General features: G+C 46.2%; 2 long non-coding RNA genes across 2 annotated transcripts; one reads left to right on the top strand and one right to left on the bottom strand.

Annotated features, from left to right (window-relative positions):
• Positions 1 to 416: 416 nt before the first annotated feature.
• LOC122465401 lies at positions 417 to 7,590 on the bottom strand. The gene is made up of 3 exons (XR_006290214.1): positions 7,423 to 7,590; positions 6,858 to 6,865; positions 417 to 457 (listed from the first exon to the last, which is right to left on the bottom strand). It is a non-coding gene; the product is annotated as an uncharacterized LOC122465401 (long non-coding RNA).
• An 8,987-nt stretch (positions 7,591 to 16,577) lies between these two features.
• Positions 16,578 to 17,879, top strand: LOC114018534. The gene is made up of 3 exons (XR_003563836.3): positions 16,578 to 16,681; positions 16,773 to 16,888; positions 17,090 to 17,879. It is a non-coding gene; the product is annotated as an uncharacterized LOC114018534 (long non-coding RNA).
• Positions 17,880 to 20,790: the final 2,911 nt, after the last annotated feature.

Raw genomic sequence — 20,790 nt, 5'->3', positions numbered from 1 at the left:
AAGCACTTAAAAGTTAGGAAATGCCAGAGTTAAGGTTGTCCATGAAACCTTACTCCGGCCCCTGACGTGTATGTATTGTGATACGGTCTTTGATTACATGCTCACACACTACTTTTTCTGCATAGAACCCCTTCTTATTCAGTGCACAGCATGGACAGTGCTCACTTAATGAGCATCTATTTGATATTTGTTTTCTCCTCATTGTTAATGCGTGGCCATAGGCCCTATTTACTGCACCCTAATCAAAATCCTGCTCTGAAGACAGAATTATTAATTTCCCCATGGGCTTTGCTATAGCATTCATAGCTATAGTACACAACAACCAGTGAGGGGAGACAGTGAGATTATCCCCTGGTTACAGATAGGGATCTTAGGAACACAGAGATTAAGGAAAAAGAAGCTCACGAAAGCTTATGCTCAAATAAATTGGTTAGTCTCTAAGGTGCCACAAGTACTCCTTTTCTTTTTGCGAATACAGACTAACACAGCTACTACTCTGAAACCAGAGATTAAGGAAAAGTATCTACTGTTTTGGGGTGGAGAATTTGAGATGCCTAAAACCTGAATTTTTAGATTACTTAGCATTACATAAAAGCTAAACTATTCAACTGTCCTGTTGACTTCACTAGCAGCTGTGAATGCTCAGTACTTCTGCAAATACAACCTCAGACTCCCAAGTCAGGCACCCAGAAAATGAGGAACACACAGTTAGTTATCACCTTTCAAAAGTTTGGTTTCAGTGACTTGTCCAGCATCACACAGGAACTCCATAGCAGAGGCAGGAATGGAATTCAACTCTCCAGGGCAGCACTCAACACTCCTTAACCATTCTTTCTCTTTCTGCAATCTCCTGCCTCGTTCACTGAGCACCCTCTATCCCACCCTGTGTCCCCCCCATTGTGTACTCCATGAGGTGAGAGCAGCTTTGCCTCCTGCTTCTCTAGCTTTCTTCAAGCAGGTCCTGCAGGAGGATGCTCTCTGCCCATCTCTCACCTGTGGCCCTCCGGAATTGATCACTAGCCCCCGCCCTCCAAACCTCCCCAACTGCCCACAACACACAACCTATGTTGGCTGAACACCATCCAGCTGGTCTGCCTCTGAACCACACCCAGAAAAATCTGTATATGCTGGCGCTTCACGCCATCCATTTCCTCGCTTTAGTGTTCTACCCCGACACCAAGTGGCAGGATCTGTTACCATCTCAGGAGCCTGAGGAATCCTGATCTGCCAGCCTGTACTCCACTCTGGTCCCACGGCCTGCTGGGGACATCAGCTGGTGGCTCCTTCATGGAGACATGCTTATGGGTATGTACTTGCCATGGTTCACAAACTCCCCCAACACCTTTTCCTTTTTGCTGTGAGAGGGAGAGCCTGGCACACATCTACATCAGATGTGTCAGGTTGCAGCCCCCTGAGTGCAGTCACTGAGGTTCAGACTGCACTTTTCCCCACCCTTCCAGATCCTAGCACATCCCATCCATGGACTTCCTCATCAACCTCCTCCTGGAGCTGGCAAAGGCAGTCATCCATCATACCAGGAGGAAGAAGCTGGACAGAGAGAGGTCTGTGACAGTGGGGCCTGCTTCCAATCTCTTGTCCAATCACACCTCCAGGCAGACCTCCTCTGACCAGTGTCTACTGACACCCTAGAAGCCTTTTAGGAGTAGTGGGCACTGTCTGGAGTATTTACTTGTGGCTTGAGTTCACTGGCCTTTAGCTTTGGGTGGGCTTATACCTGACGTCTCCTGCTAACCACAATAGGTACACACCTTCCATCTCATCCTGCACATCCCCCATCATGTGCTCCAGGAGGTGAGGGCAGCTCTTCCTCCTGCTTCTTTTGTTTATCTCGAGTGGGTCCTGCAGGAGGGTGATCCCTACTCACCCCACACGCCCAGCCCTTTAGAGCTCATCATCAGGCCCTGCACTACAAGTCCCCCACAGCCACCTCCGAATGCGTTACCTGAGCAGGCTGAATGCCATACAGCCAGTCTGTCTCTGAACCGGGCCCCATGAACACCTATACGTGCTTGTGCTCCAGACCATCCTTTGCCTCACTCTCACGTCCCATCCCAGCACCATGTGGTGGGATCTGCAGCCACTTGTGTAAGTTGGGGAGCCCAGTGGGCCAGACTGTACCCCACCCTAGTAGCATAGAATGCTGGGCATCTTGGTTAGTGGGTCCGCTGTGGAGCTGAGAGCACAGGTGTGCGGTTGGCACATTCCACAGGGTCTCCAGACACTTGCCCTTTAAGCAGTGAGAGGGAGACCCTGATGCACATCTGCGTAGGGTGTGTCAGGCTGCAGCCCCTTTTCCGGCTCTTCCAGAACTTCCTGATTGCACTTTCCCCTGTACCTCCATGTATTTGCACACCCCATTTGTGGCCCCACAAAATCATGAGACCTTCCCATCAACCTCCTCTTGACTCTGGCCAGGGTGGCCATCCACCAGACCAGGAGGAGGAAGCTTGATTGGGGGTGATGGTGGAGGGGTGGTGCTCTGTGAATATGGGGATTGTTTACCATCCGTTATTGCCTCAAGTCTACAGTCACAATTCCTCTGGATGGCACCCACGGGCTCCTTGGACTCCTTTGAGGAGCAGTGGGCACTGTCCAGGGTTCTTTGCTTGGTGTCTCCCCTTCCATCCCTGTTTACTCATTTTTTATCCCCCAAATTTAGTTGCAGTCTGGGCTTTATGGTTCCTCCCCAGATAAGGTGGAGGCTTACCCTAGGCTCACCCATCCCAATACCTGCAATAGGTACCTACCATCCAACTTCTGCCACAGAGGAGGCAGGGGTCCCGCAGACAACAGCCTTTTTCTCTACACAATCCTGATACATCCCCAGAACAGGTTTATCCTGTGCACTAAACACACCCTGCACACCCCAACTCCCAGTCCACGTTTTCCTTCCTCCCTTTCCACCTAACCGCCTCCTGTCTCAGTCTCTCTCCCCTGCCCCTCCACACTCCTTGTCCCAGTCGAATTCCTGCCTTACAGAATTGCCTGTTCTTCCCCCCACATTTGAATAAGGCAGCTTCCTCCGGCACGCTATCCAGGTCCAGCACAGAGACACTGAGAACACAAGAGAGACAGGCTCTCTCTGCTCTCAGTTCAGGTGCCAGGACCCAGCACGACCAGCAGCAGCCCAGAGCTTCAATTGCAGGGAAAGCCCTGATCAGCTGCCGGCTGGAGCACACGCAGTGTGAACGGATTCCTTGGAGAATGTGGCTGCCAAACTCTAGCAAGTTTCTACTGAGCACGTGCAAACCGCCATTTTTCAAGGCTTATAACTTGGCCAAATTTGGGTAGATTTTCGTGGGGATGGAACAGGGCCCATCCCTGCACAAAGACCACCTCCCTGCCAAATTTTAAGTCCCTTCCGCAAAATATGGGGGCGCTAGTGCTTCTGAAAGAAAAAGTCACCAGAATTTTCAACATGGGCAAACCAATATACTTTTCACCAGCCTCATTCTCAAAATCAACTGGACTGTTTTGGCTGACATTTTCAAAAAACAAAACAACAGCAACAACCGCCCCCCCCAACCAAAAACAACAACAAAAAAACCACAACAAAAAACCAAACACAAAAAACCAAACCAAAACAACAACAACAAAATAGAATCAGCCTGAGGCAGACACTTGGCATGAAATTTTCAGGCCAAATGGTTATATTTTGGCAAAATTATAAGCAACTGAAAATAGGTTCTTATCATGGGAAGTGCTGGGCAACCTAAACGATAGATGGTGCTACCAGCCCTGCCTATAAGAGATGGCATGAGCCAGGTCCGCAGCTGGGGTAAACTGGCATAGCTCCATTGAAGTCAATGAAGCTGACGAGCAGAGGATTTCTTGCATAAACTTTCTTTAAACTGATTTTGCGTTTTATAGGGATATTTTCACTGGATTTTAAAATGTATGTAGTAACTGTTTGTCCCCTCTTCACTTTGGTGAGGCCCCTGGCCCTACTGGATGGGTTGGCAAAACTGCCTCCTACTAGCCCACTGGCTGGCAAAATTTATCATCTTGATAATTGTGGACACATGTTGCTGTTTGAGGATTACACCCATGACTTGCAAGCAGTCCTAGCAACAACACCTTGTCTTCAGATTGGCTTTTAGTGCCTGACTCCATCAGCCCAGAGTACAGCAAATCTTTGTCAATTCCCCAGCCAGGCAAAAGCCAGCTGCTCTGATTGAGAAGCTAGTTAGAGCTGAAAGCAAAGACAAATAATTCCCATGGTGTCATCAGACTTCAGTCTGGGTAGGGGTTGCTAACATTGGAGACAATGTGCACTATACAGTCTTGGGCATACTGCCCACCTACCTCTTGCATCCTGCATCTGGGAGAATTATTCCATTACATGAACAGCTGTGAACAGCACATAAACATGGGTTGAAGATAAAAGTATTATACTGTGATTTGATAATCTCATTTCCATCATGTCTTAGATGCCCCAATGACAGAACTTCCCCTATGTCCATCCAGCATCTTTCATTGGTACTGCAAGGCAGTTAGATTTCTTTAGATGTTCTCCAGAATGTCAGTGTAATGCTCATTTTATAGATGGATATGTCAAATATTGTAATGCTCAAGTGACTTATTTTTTACATATTGGAATAAGTGACCCATAGTAATAGGTCTGCTACCCCCTTACTGATAAGTACAAGTGGACATATTTGCATACACAGGGCCCAAACCAAAAGTGATGTTGTGCAGTATACCTAGTGGTATCCCATGGTAACATACACATTTTCTTTTTTTCTGTATTGTGATCTGATAGTGAGTACATAGGTAAGAAAAATGCTATGGGCCAGATTCTGATCCCATTTGCAACAGTATACATTTGGAGCAATTCCACTGACTTCAGTGCAGTTACTCCAGGTTTGCATGGGTGTAAATGAGATCAGAATCTTGCCCTAAACTTTCATGCCCAGACCTTGCAAGCTCTTCCATGCTGATCAGCTCCTACAATCTTGACTTTGATGGACAACACTGGCATAAGGATCTGTCTGGCTACATCAGCTTGCAGCACTGGGTCCTTAGTCTATATCACTGTACAGTGTTCAATTCAACGATCATATAACAAAGTATTGAAGTTATGGGCCAGATCCTCAGCTGGTGTAAATTGATACTGCTGAAGTCTGTAAAGCTATGCTGATTTATGCCATCTAAGGATCTGGCCCTAAATATTTTTCTAACAGAAAAAACCCAAAGCCAGGTTTTCAAATGCTCCAACTTTGCATTACCGTATTGTGCAACAGAAGAGCAATAAACATTTCTTAAAAACTATACTTTTTTTTGTAATGGGAAATATATTTCTGATGTAAAAACATTGGCAAAGCAACAGACTGCAGCTCTGCTGGCTGATTTCACAGCAGCTTTTTTACTGATGGGGGTGAATGGCTTAAAAGTAATGGTGCAGCTGATTCATGCCCACAAGCGAATATCCTATTCTCATTGCTCCCTGTTGTTAAGATCACCTTTTAAGAGAGAAGCTTAGCACTCCATTTAGCAGCCCTTTACCTGCCAACAGAGCATAAATTAAATGAACTGGGGAGTTATGTGCGTGCATGCGCAGTCTCTGAGCCTTTTTGTTAGCAGTAGAGCAGGGATTTTGCTCCATGTTTCCTTTTTGGTCTCTGCGCTTTTGAGCAATCTGGACCTTACCACCATGAAATCAACCCTAGGCTTGATCCATGACTCAAGATGGAAGCTATCGCATTTATTCTGGCTTCCTTTAGTCACGCCACAGAAAGAAGAGAAAATAAGAAAAGGCGGGAGAAATAAGCCAAGTTGTTTCTTAGGCTGGGCTACCCTAGGAATTTACGTCAATATAACTATGTCTTGTCAGGAGTGTGGAAAATCTATCACCTCTCAAGGGGGTGGATTACCTATGCCAATGGGAGAATCCCTCCCATCAGTGTAGGTAGTATTACAATAGTGCAGTTGTAGTGGTGCACTGTGCCGTGGTAGCATTTTAAGCACAGACAAGCCCTCTGAGAGACAAGGGAGGTGTAATATCTCTTATTGGACCAACTTCTGCTGGTTAGACAGACAAGCTTTCGAGCTACACAGAGCTCTTCTTCAGGTCTGGGCCCAGAGCTGAAGCTCTGTGTAGCTCAAAAGCTTGTCTCTTTCGCCAGCAAAAGTTGGTCCAATAAGAGATATTACCTCAGCCCCCCTTGTCCATCTAGTATCCTGGGACCAACGCGGCTACAAAAACACTGCAAACAAGTTGCTTCTACTCAGGCAAATGTTTGAGTGTGAATAGAAACATAAAATGGCAGCAGAAAATACAGAGTCTACATTGAAGGCATACAAAAGAGATTGTGCATATGTAAGGGGGGTCTGAATGAATGCTTCCCTGACAGCTAGCTGGGAAGGGGAGAGACTTGGGTGTGTTTATGTAAATGCAGTTTGCTCCTGCTCTGCTTAGTCAGCAGATAGAGTGGCGTCAAAGTGATCAATTTTGGCTGGTGTTGGGTACAAATCACTTTAGTACTGAATGCAGGGGTAGTGAAATGCTGTTACCAAAATGTTGTAATTATTGCGGGAATACAGGGAAGCAGGACTTTGCTTAAGCTGTCCCAAATGAGGGGGGTCACCTTCAGCTGAAAGGATGTCGTTAAGCCAGGGGCTCAAATGCCAGAACCCTGTGAAAGTAAGATGGGTGGGGACAGAAATCCCTAGCTAGGAGGTTGTATGGCCTCATAAAGGATCTGCCCGAGACTGGTTTAACCTGTTCCTCCCCACTGTTTAACCAGTAGTGCTAAATAGGTTTAATTAGGAGCCTCTTTGTTACCTTAAATGCCCAATCAGAACTGAAATCAGTTGTGGTAGGACTGTATTTCTACCCTGCCTGCTAAGAGCTAAAAATTGCTGAAAGCTGAAGTCACTTGAGATGGGACAATGTTTCTGCCCAGTCTGCAGAAAATTACTAAGAGACTGATGTGCAGAGGTCGCAGCAGAAGGTGACTGACAGTCAGCTGGTGAATGAGTGGCTGGTGCAGCAGAGAGGGGCGATCAGCAGGGCTGCAGAAGAGAGATGTGACGAGCGGCCAGCAGGGTGGCTGGCAGAGAGGTGCAGTGAACAGGAGCGGCCAGCAGGGTGGCTGGTGGAGAGGCACGGCGAACAGGAGTGGCCAGCAGGGTGGCTGGCAGAGAGGGGCAGCAAGTGAGTGCCTGAGCAGTGGAGTGAGTAAGATACATCTTTACCCCTCCCTGGGGGGAAGTGAACTCTGCAGATGTATCTCTGAACTCAGTGCACTGACCAAGGACAGCAACTGTGAATGGGGTGCAGGGAAGGGTCAAGCATGTGAAAGGGACTTTTGGATTGCAGGACCTAAGAACCTGAGGGGAAAAGGACACTGCCCAACCTACTTGGGGTGGGTCTTTTATTCATGGTTTATGTTTATGTACTCTGTTCACTGTGTTTTTCCCAAATTAACACCCAGTTACTTCCCTCCTTTTATTAAAAGTTTCTTTTCTACATTCAGACTCTGTGCTTGCAAGTGGGGAAGTACTGCCTCTTAGCGGCACCCTGGGGTGGTGTGTAAATTTCCCAGGTTACTGGGTGGGGCTCGAGCTGGTTCTGTATTGTATCAATGGAAAGGAACCCCTAGATATTGAACCCGGCCCTGGTTGCTGCTGGGTCCACCTGGCAGAAGGCTTACAAATAAAACCCAGGGCCAGATTCTTAATGGCTTTGTACCAGTGTTGATCTGGAGTAAACTCAATGAGTTACTCTGGATTTGCTTTGGGGCAACTGAGCTGAATGTGGCCCACAAGCTAAAATTTAAGATAATCAAAGGTGGCAAAGTAGAGGCTTGTGGTTATCCTTGGAACTATAACTGGATATAATGGAATGAAACTAAAATAAAGGCCAATGTAAATTGATTATCTGGAATATATCTGAGAACAATTTATTAGATTGTGGAATATTTTCCAAAGGGACATGTCAGCTTCTCTTTTGCTGGAGACATTTCAAACTGTTCAAGATCTCATGTAATGCACACTTGAGACAGTTCTTCCCTGTGAGATGGGACCATAGGAGATAAAAGAGGTCTTTTCCCTCCCTGCTGTCTAGATTCTAGGAATGCTGGAGCTTCCAATAACCACTATAAGTGTGAAATAGTTACTGGTGGATAAGTAATAATTAGAGAAGGCAGATTGGACACTTCTAGTCACGCTTTCTTAAATAACAAGGGGACATTTGATGAAAATGAAAGGCAACACATTTAAAACAAAGGGAAAAGATTTTTTTTTTAAGCCGCAATGCACAAGTAGCCTGTGGATCTCATCACAACAATATATCCTTAAGGCCAAGAGCACAGCCAAATTCAAAAAATGGACAACGAGAGGATCCAGAGATACAACTGTAGGGATGAAAAAACCTACCTTCACAAAAACCCAACCAAACAAAAAAACCAAACAGCTCTCCCCACAAAATAAAAGCAAGCATCCTCAAGAGTTTTGTAAGACATATAACTCTCATGCTTCAGTGCCTAAGCCAATCTGTAACTAAAGAGACTGGTTCTCAGATGGGCAGGTTATCCCATCACTGGTTATTCAGGGTTCTTGCACCTTTCTCTGAAACATCTGGTACTGGGTATTGTTGGTGAAAGGACACTGGGTTAGATGGATCATGGGTCGGATCCAATATGGCAAGTCTAATGTTTCTAATTATCTTTATTGGATATACCCAACTAATTCATTGGATCAAGACAGTGGGTTAGGATATGGACACAAGGTCAGGTTTGATCAGTTATGCTGGTGTAAATGTGGAGTAGCTACTGACTTCAGTGCATTTACAATGGCATAACTGAGATAAGAATCTAGCCCTGTGTGTAAGAAGAAGGTGTTTCAGTTCATGCAGATCTCGATAAGTGACCTGAAAGGAGAGGAGGGGAAAAAAAAAAAGATAAACACTCCCTGTATTCTCTTTCAAATAAATACATACAAACACATCTATGCAACCAATCAATGGGGGAAATGCCAGGCAACGTTACCAACACATTTTATAGCGCCCACATCCTTCCTGTTCTGCTTCAGCTTTGTAAGGAATGTAAAAAACTGGCCCGGGTGTTAAGCAAACAGTATTTTCCCCCTTTAAAATCAGGACTGCATTTCACAGGACTCTCTTGTAACAAGACAGGCATTCAAGGGAAGTGTCTTCTGCACAGTATATGCTTTGTGACAACATAAATGTCTCAGTCGGAGAGGGGATGGATTGATTGGCTTCTAGAATGAAAATGATAAGCTCTCCTGGACAGCTTTGACATACACAGCCACTTTGCAAGGGAAGCTGTCACTGGAGACAAATGGGTCTATTTCACGTCAGGCTACTCCTTGCAGTAAGCGCTTTAAGTTGTTTGATTCTGATCATGGCTTTGCCTTTAACCTTCCTCTTCTCTTGTGAAAGTACAGCTCTAATGCAGGTTGTTTAGAGATTTGTTTTAAGCCACATCCTGCAGAATATCCCTCTCTTGTTGGATGAGGCGCATTGTACGCAAAGCACATGGTGTAATGAAACCGCTGGGCCTCAACAAGCTTAATGGCAAACAGGGGATAAGAATACCCATCTGCCTCACTGAGCTGTTGAAGATGATGGGCCTGATTCTCCATTGCTCTGTATCATACTCTGCACACAGTCCCAGTCATTGCAATGGGACTATTCAGAGAGCAAGGTACTACTCATGTGAGTCTGTGCAGCACAATCCAGCTCACAGTCATTTACACTAGTGTCAAGTGGGTGTAAATTGGCATTGGTTCTTAGGGCTCTGGAGATTCGGGGTCAGCTCCTATCTTAGCCACCAACTTCCTGTGGGACCTTGGGCAAATCTTTTAATCTGCCCTGGGCCCACCTGTTGAATGGGGACCATTGGATGGGCAGGATTGCGAGACTAAAATCTGTTAATCGCCATGAGGGAATTCGGATAATCTGGGGAGGAGGGTCACGTGCATATCTAGACAGATGCGGGGGAATCCTGGCCTCACTGAAGTCAAAGGGAGTTTTTGCATTGACCTCAGGTGGGACAGGATTTCACCCTCAGTTTGCACAAGGTGCAGGGTAATGGGGAATCAGGTCCGAGAAGTAGAGAGTATTATAAAGGGGCAAGAATTAAAAACGGGCATCCCCCAAGCCCAACGAGTGTTCCAGGCTGGTAACAGAATAGCTGGGCCTCAGTGGTCTGGGAAATCCACAAGAGCTCCTATCTCAGCGAAGTGATCAGTCTGAAAAATTTCAGGAACTGGGGTCCTGTTTCTTCAAGGTTTATAGCTGAGCATGGCTAATGTGATTAATAATCTACTCCACTATTTATGGGACTGCATGCATTTCATGGGGTAAGTGTGTTACTGTAGAATTTATAGTTATGAGCATTTTTAATGAAAAAAGATTTAATTCCACATCGGGCTATAAATAAAGGAGTCAAAATGCCATAAGAAAAGAACCAGGGCCTGATCCTCTCCTCACCAACTGGGCCTATCACTCCCTCCCCACCCCCCAACACTGGTGTAAAGCCCCTGCCACCCCCCGACTCTCCCCTAGGATTGCCACCTGTCCAGGTTTTTCCATCCTCATTCTCTTTTTGAGATCGCTGTCCCGGATTAAATGATTTGCATGTCCCAGTGTTTTGTAACTCAGAGGTGACAAGCCTCCCTCTGACACCAATGTAATCCTCCCCCACACCCCATTGGGCCTGACTCTCCCTGTCCTCCCGACACCAGTGTAACCATCCCCCTGCCCTACCCTTTCCCTCCCCAACACTGGTGTAACCCCACCCCCACTGGGCCTGAGCCTCTGCTTCCCCACACTGATGTAACCCCTCCTCCGCACCTGACCATTCCTTCACCAACATGGGTGCAACCCCCTTTTCCCTGGTCCCTCCTCTTCCCTCACGAACACCCATGTCACCGCTACATGGGCCCGCCCCTCCCCACACTGTTCCTTTACTAGCTCTGTGCCCCTACACAGTAGGGTTGCCAACTTTCCACTTGCACAAAACCGAACACCCTTGCCCCACCCCCCGCCCCGCCCGGCCCCTTCTCCGAGGCCCCGCTCCTGCTCACGCCATCCCCGCCCCCATCACTCGCTCTTCCCACCCTCTCTCACTCACTCATTTTTACCAGGCTGGCTTAGGGGTTGAGGTGCGGGAAGGGGTGAGGGCTCTGCCTGGGGGGGTGTGGGCTCTGGTTTGGGGCTGGGGATGAGCAGTTTGGGGTGCAGGAGGGGGCTCCAAGCTGGGGCGGTGGGTAGGATGCAGGAGGGGGTGAGGGCTCAGCCTGGAGGTGTGGGCTCTGTGGTGGGGCCAGGAATGAGGAGTTTGGGGTGCAGAAGTGGGTTCTGGGGTGGAACTGAGGGGTTCAGAGGATGGGAGGGGGATCAGGGTTGTGGCAGGGGCTTGGAGTGCAGGGACGCATGAGGCCTCCAGCAGACTCAGGGGTGGGGCTCGGGATGAGAGGGTTGGGGTGCCAGAAGGTGCTCTGTTCTGGGATTGAGGGGTACAGAGGATGGGAGGGGGATCAGGGATGGGGCAGGGGGTTGGGGCATGGGAGGGGGTCAAGGGTACAGGCTCCAGGCGGCACTTACCTCAAGCAGGTCCTGGAAGCAGCGGCATGTCCCCCACTCTGGCTCCTACGCTGAGGCGTGGCCAGACAGTTCTGCGCGCTGCCTCGTCCACAGGCACCGCCCCCATAGCTCCCATTGGCCATGGTTCCCGGCCAATGGGAGCTGCAGAGCTGGCACTTGGGGCAAGGGCAGTGTGCAGAGCCCCCTGGTTTCCTCTATGCTGAGGAGTCAGAGGGGGGACATGCTGCTGCTTCCGGGAGCCACACAGAGCCAGGGCAGGTAGAGAGCCTGCCTTAGCCCCACTGTGCCGCCAACTGGACTTTTAATGGCTGATCGGAGCCGCCAGCGCCCCTTAAACCAGACACCTGGCAACCCTACTACACAGATGGAGCTCTCTGCTGGGGATCTCTGGCTGGATCAAGGCCCATTGTGCACTACATAAGCAGGGCAAAGGGTCCTTAGCAGCCTGGAGAATCCAGCCCAAAGTGGGTGCACAACGTTATCAAGTCACTCTTATACTCACTTGGCCAGATTTTGGGGTGCAGCTGAGCTGCCCTCAGTGTAGGACCAAGGTGGGTAGGAAGGTGTTTACATGATCACCTCAGAAGCCATCATGAACCACTGGACTTCCCTGGGGTTGTGGGGAGGGGGAATGATGCAATGCAGGTGGATCTTTTTCCTTCCGTCTCACCTGCCCTGCCCCTTTCCCTGGATCTGTAGGGTTTTCATCCCCTCTGCTCATGGAGGCAGAGGGAAAAGTTTGTCCCCCCTAATGCTTCATGCTCCCTCATCTCTGCCCAACAAGCTCCTGGGCTGACATCACATAATTTCATCAATTCCTACTGCTCACACTCCCCTTCCCCACCCCATCCGGGAGAATTTATCTTAAAATGTGCCCTTCCCTCAGCATTTTGCATAGGCAGGACCAGGAGTTCCCTCCCCTGTGATGCCATCAAATTCTTAAACAGAAGCTCTGGTGGTTTTTTTTAATCTCTGCTTGCAGCAGTTAAGGCATGTCTGGAGGTCAGCACTTCTGTGTTCATATGCGTTCAACTCTCTGCTAGCCAGCATGGGGCTGGATGTGATCGCAGGGGCAGAACTGCCAACACATAAGATGACACCAGGCAAAATCAAAAATCCAAGCACGTCTGTCTGCCAGTGTTGTGTATTTCCATGTCCAAAGACAATCATAAACTCACTCTGAAGTATTTTGAGTTGCGATCAAGGGAAAGAACAAAAATAAAGTCTCCACGAGAAAGCACAAGAGGATATATCTCCTCTGAAACACTTTGCATTCGCTCGGTCTCTTAAAATGGCAGCTGCCCAGGTAGAGGCAAGTACTGCCGTAGGCAGAAACAAAGTCAGAGCAGTAACACAATCCATGCGCCACAAGTTAAGCTCTGTGGGGTAGATGTTTTCTTTGCAGGCTTTTGCCCTGCTAGATTATGCCAGTCTCTGCACACAGACATTCAAACGCCAATAACTTCACAGTTTCACAGTGCACAGTCAAGAAGAAATGGGAACAGAAATGTATGTTTTTGCCTCCATTATTTAAAAGCCAGACTTACAGACACAGGGCCAGATTCTGATCTCAGTTACTCCATTCAAAATTCAAAATAACTCCATTACTCTGGATTTACATCGGGACGTGCAAGATCAGAATCCAGCCCTTACATTTTTTCTTATTTCTTACATAAATTCCAAAGCTGTTAAAATGAGTATAGATTGGAAAAGAAGGCTGGTTGATCCTTCAAACAACAGTTGCTCTTGTGAAGTTTTCCAAGTTGGCTTAAATTAGGCTGTAGAATTTATAATTAAAAAGGAAAGTGCAAATTTTAGTCTGTTTTGGATTCAGCTGCAATTAACATCTTTATTACTATGCTGATTTATTCCTGTACAGTCCGCCATTACTAAATGAGAGAGATGAAGTGAAGGAGATAAAAGAGAGTCCTGGTATTTCAATATTTGCTAGGAAATCTTTGCTCTTTTCTTCTAGAAATACTGCTACTGCTTTTCCGTTAATGGGGCAGAGTCTGCTGTCAGTTATGCCAGTGGGATGGAGAACACGATGTATCCCATTGCAAAGAGCATGTTTCAGCAAAGGAGCTCAAAGCACTTTCCCAGTACTAATTATTAATCAATCGTTTATATTTATCGGGAATCAGGGCCCCATTGTGCTAGGAATTGTACAGACGTAATGAAAAAACAATCCATGCCCCAAAAGTTTACAGTCTAACCAATGGCCTAGTTCTCCTCTCATTTATACCAGCGTAACTCCATTGCCTTTGATGGAGTTCTTGCTGCTTTACATTGCTTAAAGCAAGAGGAAAACCAGGCAGAAAGGCATATTCTGCCCTTAGCACCCATTTATTGCAGTGGAAATTATGCATCAGTATCTGAGTCCAGAATCTGGCCTTGATTAATTAAAATCTCACACTGCTTCTATTAGGTGGGGTAGGTAGCTCTTTGGGGCAGGGGCTGTCTTTGTTCTGTTTTGTACAGTGCAGTGCACAATGGGGTCCTAGTCTATGATCTGGGCACTTAGGTGTGATCCCAATACTACTAATGTAGGAGTGTCTCCATGGTACAGATGGATGATCTGAAGTAAAGAGGGGATAAGTGAGTTGCCTAAGGTCACACAGTAAGTCACAGGAAGAACCAGAAGGTAATTCCAGGAGTTCTGATCTCAACTCCCTGGTCTGACCATTATTCTGTGGGTGTTTTTAATTTTATTTATTTAGATTTAGATACATAAGACACCTATATAACGCTCTAGGCAGCTACCATGTAATTAGTAACACAATACTGTCCTGTTGCAAGGCTTACCATCCCAGACCACCCCCTCATAGCAAAAGCCAGCATTACAGCACTTCCACTTCCTTTTCCCCACAACAATCTTCAGCCACTCCCACCATAGAGGTGGCTTGGCCCCCCAGCCAGGCCTTTTTAAAGCCTTCCAAGATAACAAGAGTCCTTTAGTCCAAATCCAAAAACAGTATCAAAACCAAGAGTCCTCAGCCCTACGGGCTGAGCCTTCAGCCCCTTCCTTACAGGTGGGCTCCCAGTGGCAATAACCTGTCTCGCCCCTTGATCCTGGATGCCAATTAACCCAATCATCCGAATCATGTCCTCTCTCCTACTAAAGGTCTCTGACAGGCCATAGCCCTCGGCCACTTGCTAGCTCAAACCCAGCTAGCTGCTTGCCCCACATTACAGCAACCTATCTTATCTCTTCCCCAGCCAGCCCTCGATGGCTGGGCTTTCCTCTTCCTAAGTCTGACACCCCGTGCAGCCGTAGTAGGGCAGGGCTAACTGAACATGGTGATTGGTCCCAGGCCTCCTGGCACTTAGAGGGGCAGGCTGCCCTGTTACAAATCCCAACAGTATTAAAATAATCATTTCAAACAGGAACGCCGCTGGAATTAAATGTTCTGTCCGAGTTAGAAACCAACAAGCGTGCCTTTTTTTGGTAGTACATTGCATCTACCTGTCTAGTCAATCCATTGCCTCCCACATACAATTTCAGAGCTCTCATTAGGTGGTTAGTGAAAGCGATTTAGTGTCATTTCCTTGAGAAGGAAATAACTTCCTCCACTGTGGTATCTGAGCATGCTGAGTAGTGGCTGGTTCTTGAATTGCACATGGGTCAGCCTGTCGTCAATTTCACTGGCTTAGCTGTTCAGTGGCTCCTTCAATGCCAAGTGTCTGTCAGGGCTGCTTTGAAAAACTGAGACAAAACACTGTTTTTTGTTAAAACGGATTGCACTTTAGGACAGGACCTGGGTTCCATTCCTGGCTCTGTCACTGACCTGCTGTGCAACCTTCATCAAGTCACTTCATCACCATGCATCTGTGTCTTCTTCCATCCTTTGTGCGTCTCTTACTATTTGCAGATACATACAGTGACTAGCACAGCACCACTGTACTATAATGAGTTTTAGCCTAAGGCTTCTGGACAATCAGTGCTATTCTTTGGGCTAGATTCTCCAGTTACTTGTCCAACTCATTTTTAAATGAAGCAAATGTCTAACTTTTCCTCTAGAAGCTGTGGTACACCGAGTCCCCACATTTCTGGGATACCAAAAATGCCAGCTTTGGATGCATGAGGAATGCACTCTCGGGTCCTTTAAAATCAGCCTGATACCAACACTGTGATAAACATAGTGCTAATCTTGAAAAGTCCCTTTTTATACAAACACAAACACTCAGAGTAGCATGAGCAGGGAAACAGCACTGGGTGCTTTACCGAAAATGAGCTGTCTTGAAATGGAAATAATGGGCATTAATAAGGTTGGTACTAAAATATTTACCCTGCTTTCCAAGTGGAGTTCCCTTTGCGTGAGCTAAGATATTATTCCATGTTGTCAAGAGTCGATGTCATAGAAAGGTTTGTTGCTACAGTGAGGTTAAATACACTTGACAGAGAGAACACTCTGCTACAAAAGAGAAAGGCAGAGTGTTATATTATGAACTTAACTGCTGTTAACAGTGAAGATGAAAAATATTACCTTTCAGAGAGGCAGTGAGACCTAGTGGCTACCTACTAGACTGCAAGTCAAGAGATCTGGTTCTGTTCCAGCATCTACCCCTAGCTTGTTAGGTGACCTTTTGCAAGACCCTTCATTCTTCTCTGCTTCAGTTTCCACATTCATAAAAATGAAGATAATGCTATTTACCTCCTTTAAAAAGCGCTTGGAGATCCACAGATACAAAGCGCTATATCCGAGTGTATCATCTGTTTAGCTTTGAGCCACTCATTGATCCCTCTCGCTTTGAATCATACATTTGTAAAATCATAGGCCAGACTTTCACTTTTTCAAATTGTTTTTACTAACACAGAAGATGTTATGCAGACTGACACACTTTTTTAAACACCTAAATTGATTTGTGTAACATTTTCCCAGTTGTCTCTGCATGAGGAGGCAGAATGGAACTGCCAATATAATAATAGACTCGAGAGGGCACTGTTGTTAAAGAGAAAGCAAACCTCAGCCTGATCTCTGCTGAGCAGAGGAGACCAATAAAAACAGTGTTAATTTACAAAATCACAGCAGATACGGAGGACTGGGAAAACGAGGGCCTCTTGGAGATTTTAGAACACCTTGAAAGGTAAGCCTAAGCATCTGCTGATGGCTCTGCCACGCTGTATTCTGATGTACGCAAGGTGTTGGGAACCTGTATTTTTCATGTTGTATTTCAGATTGCAGAACTCAGAGGTCCCTATGGCATCCCAGCAAACAAAACAGACCATGAAACATCAAGAAATTACATAATTAGTTCATGTTTGTATAGCGCGTTGAGCAGGCAAATTGCCAGGTAGGTGCTAAGTGCTACAGACATTTATGAGATATAATGTAGAACTGTTATATAGTGCTGGGTTTGGGGGGTTGGATCTGGTGCACAGAGGTGCATTAGTGAGGCGAGCTCAGAAAATGATTATTCTTGTGTTTGTTTTCTATTGTGACTTTTCTTTTTAAACAAAGGGACAATAACAATTTATTATTATTATTCCTTGAGCACCCAGCGAGTGCTGGGCGATGTACAATGCGCAGAAGCAAGCTCCGTGCTGAATGAGATTGTTGCCTGCACAGAAAGATGACACACTGGGAGACTTGGAGGAATATAAGAACTGCAGTGACAGAGCAGATCAGTCCTCCGTCTAGTCCAGCATCCTTTTTTGGACCGTGACCAGCACCAGATGGAAGGTCCAACCTATCCCCAGGGAAATTTCCTCCTCATCCCCAGTCATTAGAAATTGGTTTAAACCCTGAAGCATGAGGGTTTAGATCCCTTCCAAAACTCTTAGTCTTTGTTCATTTTGTATTTACTATTCTAATTCTGGATGTTCTTATTCATATAAACACCCTGTTCCTTCTTGACTCCTGCTAAACTTGTGACCTCAATACTATCTTGTGGCAATGAGTTCCATAGGAAAACTGTGCAGTGTGTGTGTGTGTGTGTGTGAATATTTCCTTCTATTGGTTTTGCATGTGCCACCTTTCAGTTCTGTTGACTAACATCTTAGCAGGTTATGTCTTAAAAGAGGAATATCTAAGCTGAGGATGCAGGGACATGGGCACCAGCACAGTATCCAGAATGGAAACAAATATACACTAGAGAGGTTATTGGCATCTATAAATCCTGTCTGCCACAGCATCTGCCAAACTTTTTGGAGACCAGCCTTCTGAGCTCCTAGTCCGCTCTGCATACAATGTCTGCATTTGTGCTATTGTGACAACATTTTGGGAAGAGTTTGATTGGTTCATCCGTGTCACGTGGTGGATGAGCACTAGGTAATGTGGACATTCCTGGGATTCGTCTTTATTTAACAGTTGGCAGATCTCTGTGAATCCTGAATGAGCACTTTCATCAGTCTCTTAAATAAATTAAGAAAATCTGCCCTACTTGAGAAATCTCCTAGACTTTACTCTGTAGTTGTGAAGCCTTTTGTTTTTTTCCACCCCACTCCTAGCCCAGTTTACATCAGGAGAACACTGCTGAAATTCAGCATCTGTTTCCAAAAAAATGAAGGCACAAAAGAGCCATTAAAGACACCAAACATGCAAATAATTGAATGTTTTCATATGCAGAAGAATGGCTGCTTTTAGTAACTCATCACAGAGCACGATGGCATTAGAGGTTATGGAATGAGAGCCTCCCAACACCATCAATAAAGGGAAAAGATCCAAGAAGTAAGTTAAACAGTGCTTCTGCAGCAAAGCTAACTTGAATATAGCCTTTCATTCAGCCTTCCCCATGCAGTTTCAACTTCATTTTCCGTTTTTTGATCAATGATGGCACTGGTATTTTTTGGCTTCTTTTCAAGAGTTTATATTTTTGTTTTATAATTTCCTTAAATAGCTAATTTCCTACATGAGTTGACGGCCACTTGGATCTGCCGGAAAGTTAGTTGTAATGCTGCTGTACCTGGGCTTGATTCCTTTTCTCTTTTCCGGCACCGTTAGAGAGAGAGAGAGAATGGTAAAACCCACCCAGGGGCACATTCTGTATAGATACGTAACATCTCAGCTTTATGGGAAATGCCAGAAGACAGATCACATAGCAAAGGGGGTAGACTCAAAGTGCCTGAGAATTGCCAGATCTCTATTCTATTCTATTCTATTCTATTCTATTCTATTCTATTCTATTCTAATACAATGTCCATCACCATGGTATCTGAGTTCAGTACACCTGAAAGTGTGGAGGAGGTCAAGGCAGCTCTAAGCCACCTTTCCTCCTCCCCCCATTCTGTAGGTGGCCCCATATGCTGCTCTAACTTCTGCCAAGTTATAATGATCCTGCAAGGAAAGTAATGCCAGTGCATTCCTTCATCTAACCCTCAAAACACCCCCTCCTGCCGCTGACACACTTCTCCATCAGGAAGCCAGGAGGCAGAGTTGGCAATGCTGGTTTTATAGCAGCAAATAACATCCCATGCTGGAGAAACCCCCATCAGCTCCTTAACTGCAGCTTTAAGATCATTTGGCAGCTGTGCAAAGATGCTGTAATATAGGGCAGGATCTGGTCCCAGTTATATAAATTGTACTTTATTTAGATTTCCTTAAAATAAGTGGTTGATAAATGATTCCCAGTCACATTTTGGTCATATTTTACTAAAGCTAGTGAAAAAAACAGATATGTGCTTAGTATCTTGCAGAATTGGGGCCCATGTGTTGTCATTGCTCTTGGCACTGTAAAACAAAGAGGAAGGTAAAGTCCCTGGCCCATGGACTGTGCAGTATAAATGGACAGAAAAGACAATGAAGATACTTACCAAACAGAATTTATTCTAGCATAGAATCACAGCATTTCTAGTCTAGGGGCCCAGGCCTGCAAGTTCATTCACACGAGCTGTCCTGCTAATGTACGGAGCTCATTAATGGTCTGATCCTGCTGCCACTGTATTAAAACTCCCATTGACTCCAGTAGCGCACAATCAGGCACTTAGACCATGCAACATCAAGTTCACAGGGAAAATCTGATCTGCAGGTAGCATGAGTGAGCATAGCTCCTTTGGTATCAATGGAGCTATCCCAATGGACATCCTCTAAGAATCTGGCAATACAAGCCTAATTCTAAACGTCTTATCTAGTCTTTACTCAGGCAAATCTGCCATTGATTGGGCCCCAAGAATTTACTGCAGAACTAGAGAAAAATTAGCTTTCAAATGACATATGGCATTTCCGTATGCAGTGTTGTTGTAGCCGTGTTGGCCGAAGAATATTAGAGCCTAAAGTTTACTACTAGGTAGGATCTGAGTCCTTTATGTTTCAGTAAATCCACAGGATTATGACACTTGCTTATTTCCAGCCAAGTCCTTTCTCAGGGTGATCCCCTCTCCCTAAATCATCCTATCCAGGAGTTGGAAAAGTCTATGGGGCTTGGCCACATGTGCATCCCTGCTCTCTGTCTCCTCTGTCATCTTCTCGGGCCTGCTCCGTCTGCACCCTCTACCCCAGCGCAAACCTTGGACCCACAGAGAGGCCTCCCAGGAGATGATGTGGTGCGGGCAGCTACAGCCATGGTCAATGGTACTACAGCCACAGTCCCACAGACTGGGGAGAAGGATCAATGCCTGGAGGATGCCCTTCCTCACCACATACAGTTCTGTATTGGGGAGATTTGGCCTGTGTCCTCATTCTGGCTACTCATTCAATGCCATTTTGGCCTAAGTAAAGGCTGGATTTCACCTCCTCCCTTTCTGTACAATGTGCCAGTTGTCACCTCCATACCCTGGCTCACTAGGCACCAGGCAGGATTATTAGAAGAGCTGCATGTGGTCTGGGCCGGTGTAGATCCAAGATTGCTCCTGGAGGATTTGAGGTTTGAAGGTAATGGGGCGGTAATTAGCGTGCGGGTGATTTCATTTTCCCAATACCAAAGATGTCTAAAAGAGCGCAGGTTGGCAATGAAATCTTTGTGAAAGTCACAGGGCTGTAGCATCTGCACTTGAACTCACAGCAGACGAATGGCTGGAGAAAACAAAACAAGATGGAAGATAATAATGGATGTGGGAAATTGCCTGCAGTTGTCCACGGCCTAAAAATTACTACTGGCCACTGACTGAAAAACTGAAGATGAGAAAATCTGTGGGGTAAGTATGAACCTGCTTGGCCACTGTGGCTCTTGGCAACTGTCCCTGGAATAGAAGCTCGAAAGTTTTACCTTCCACTTAATGTACAGTTTGTCTCTGAGAAGTGACTAGCTGAGCTAGAAGC

The sequence above is a fragment of the Chelonia mydas genome, chromosome 4 (assembly GCF_015237465.2).
Source record: "Chelonia mydas isolate rCheMyd1 chromosome 4, rCheMyd1.pri.v2, whole genome shotgun sequence".
In the NCBI taxonomy this organism is placed as follows: Eukaryota; Metazoa; Chordata; order Testudines; family Cheloniidae; genus Chelonia; species Chelonia mydas.
Note: the sequence above shows the minus strand (reverse complement) of the source record. Positions and strands in the feature narration are given on the sequence as shown.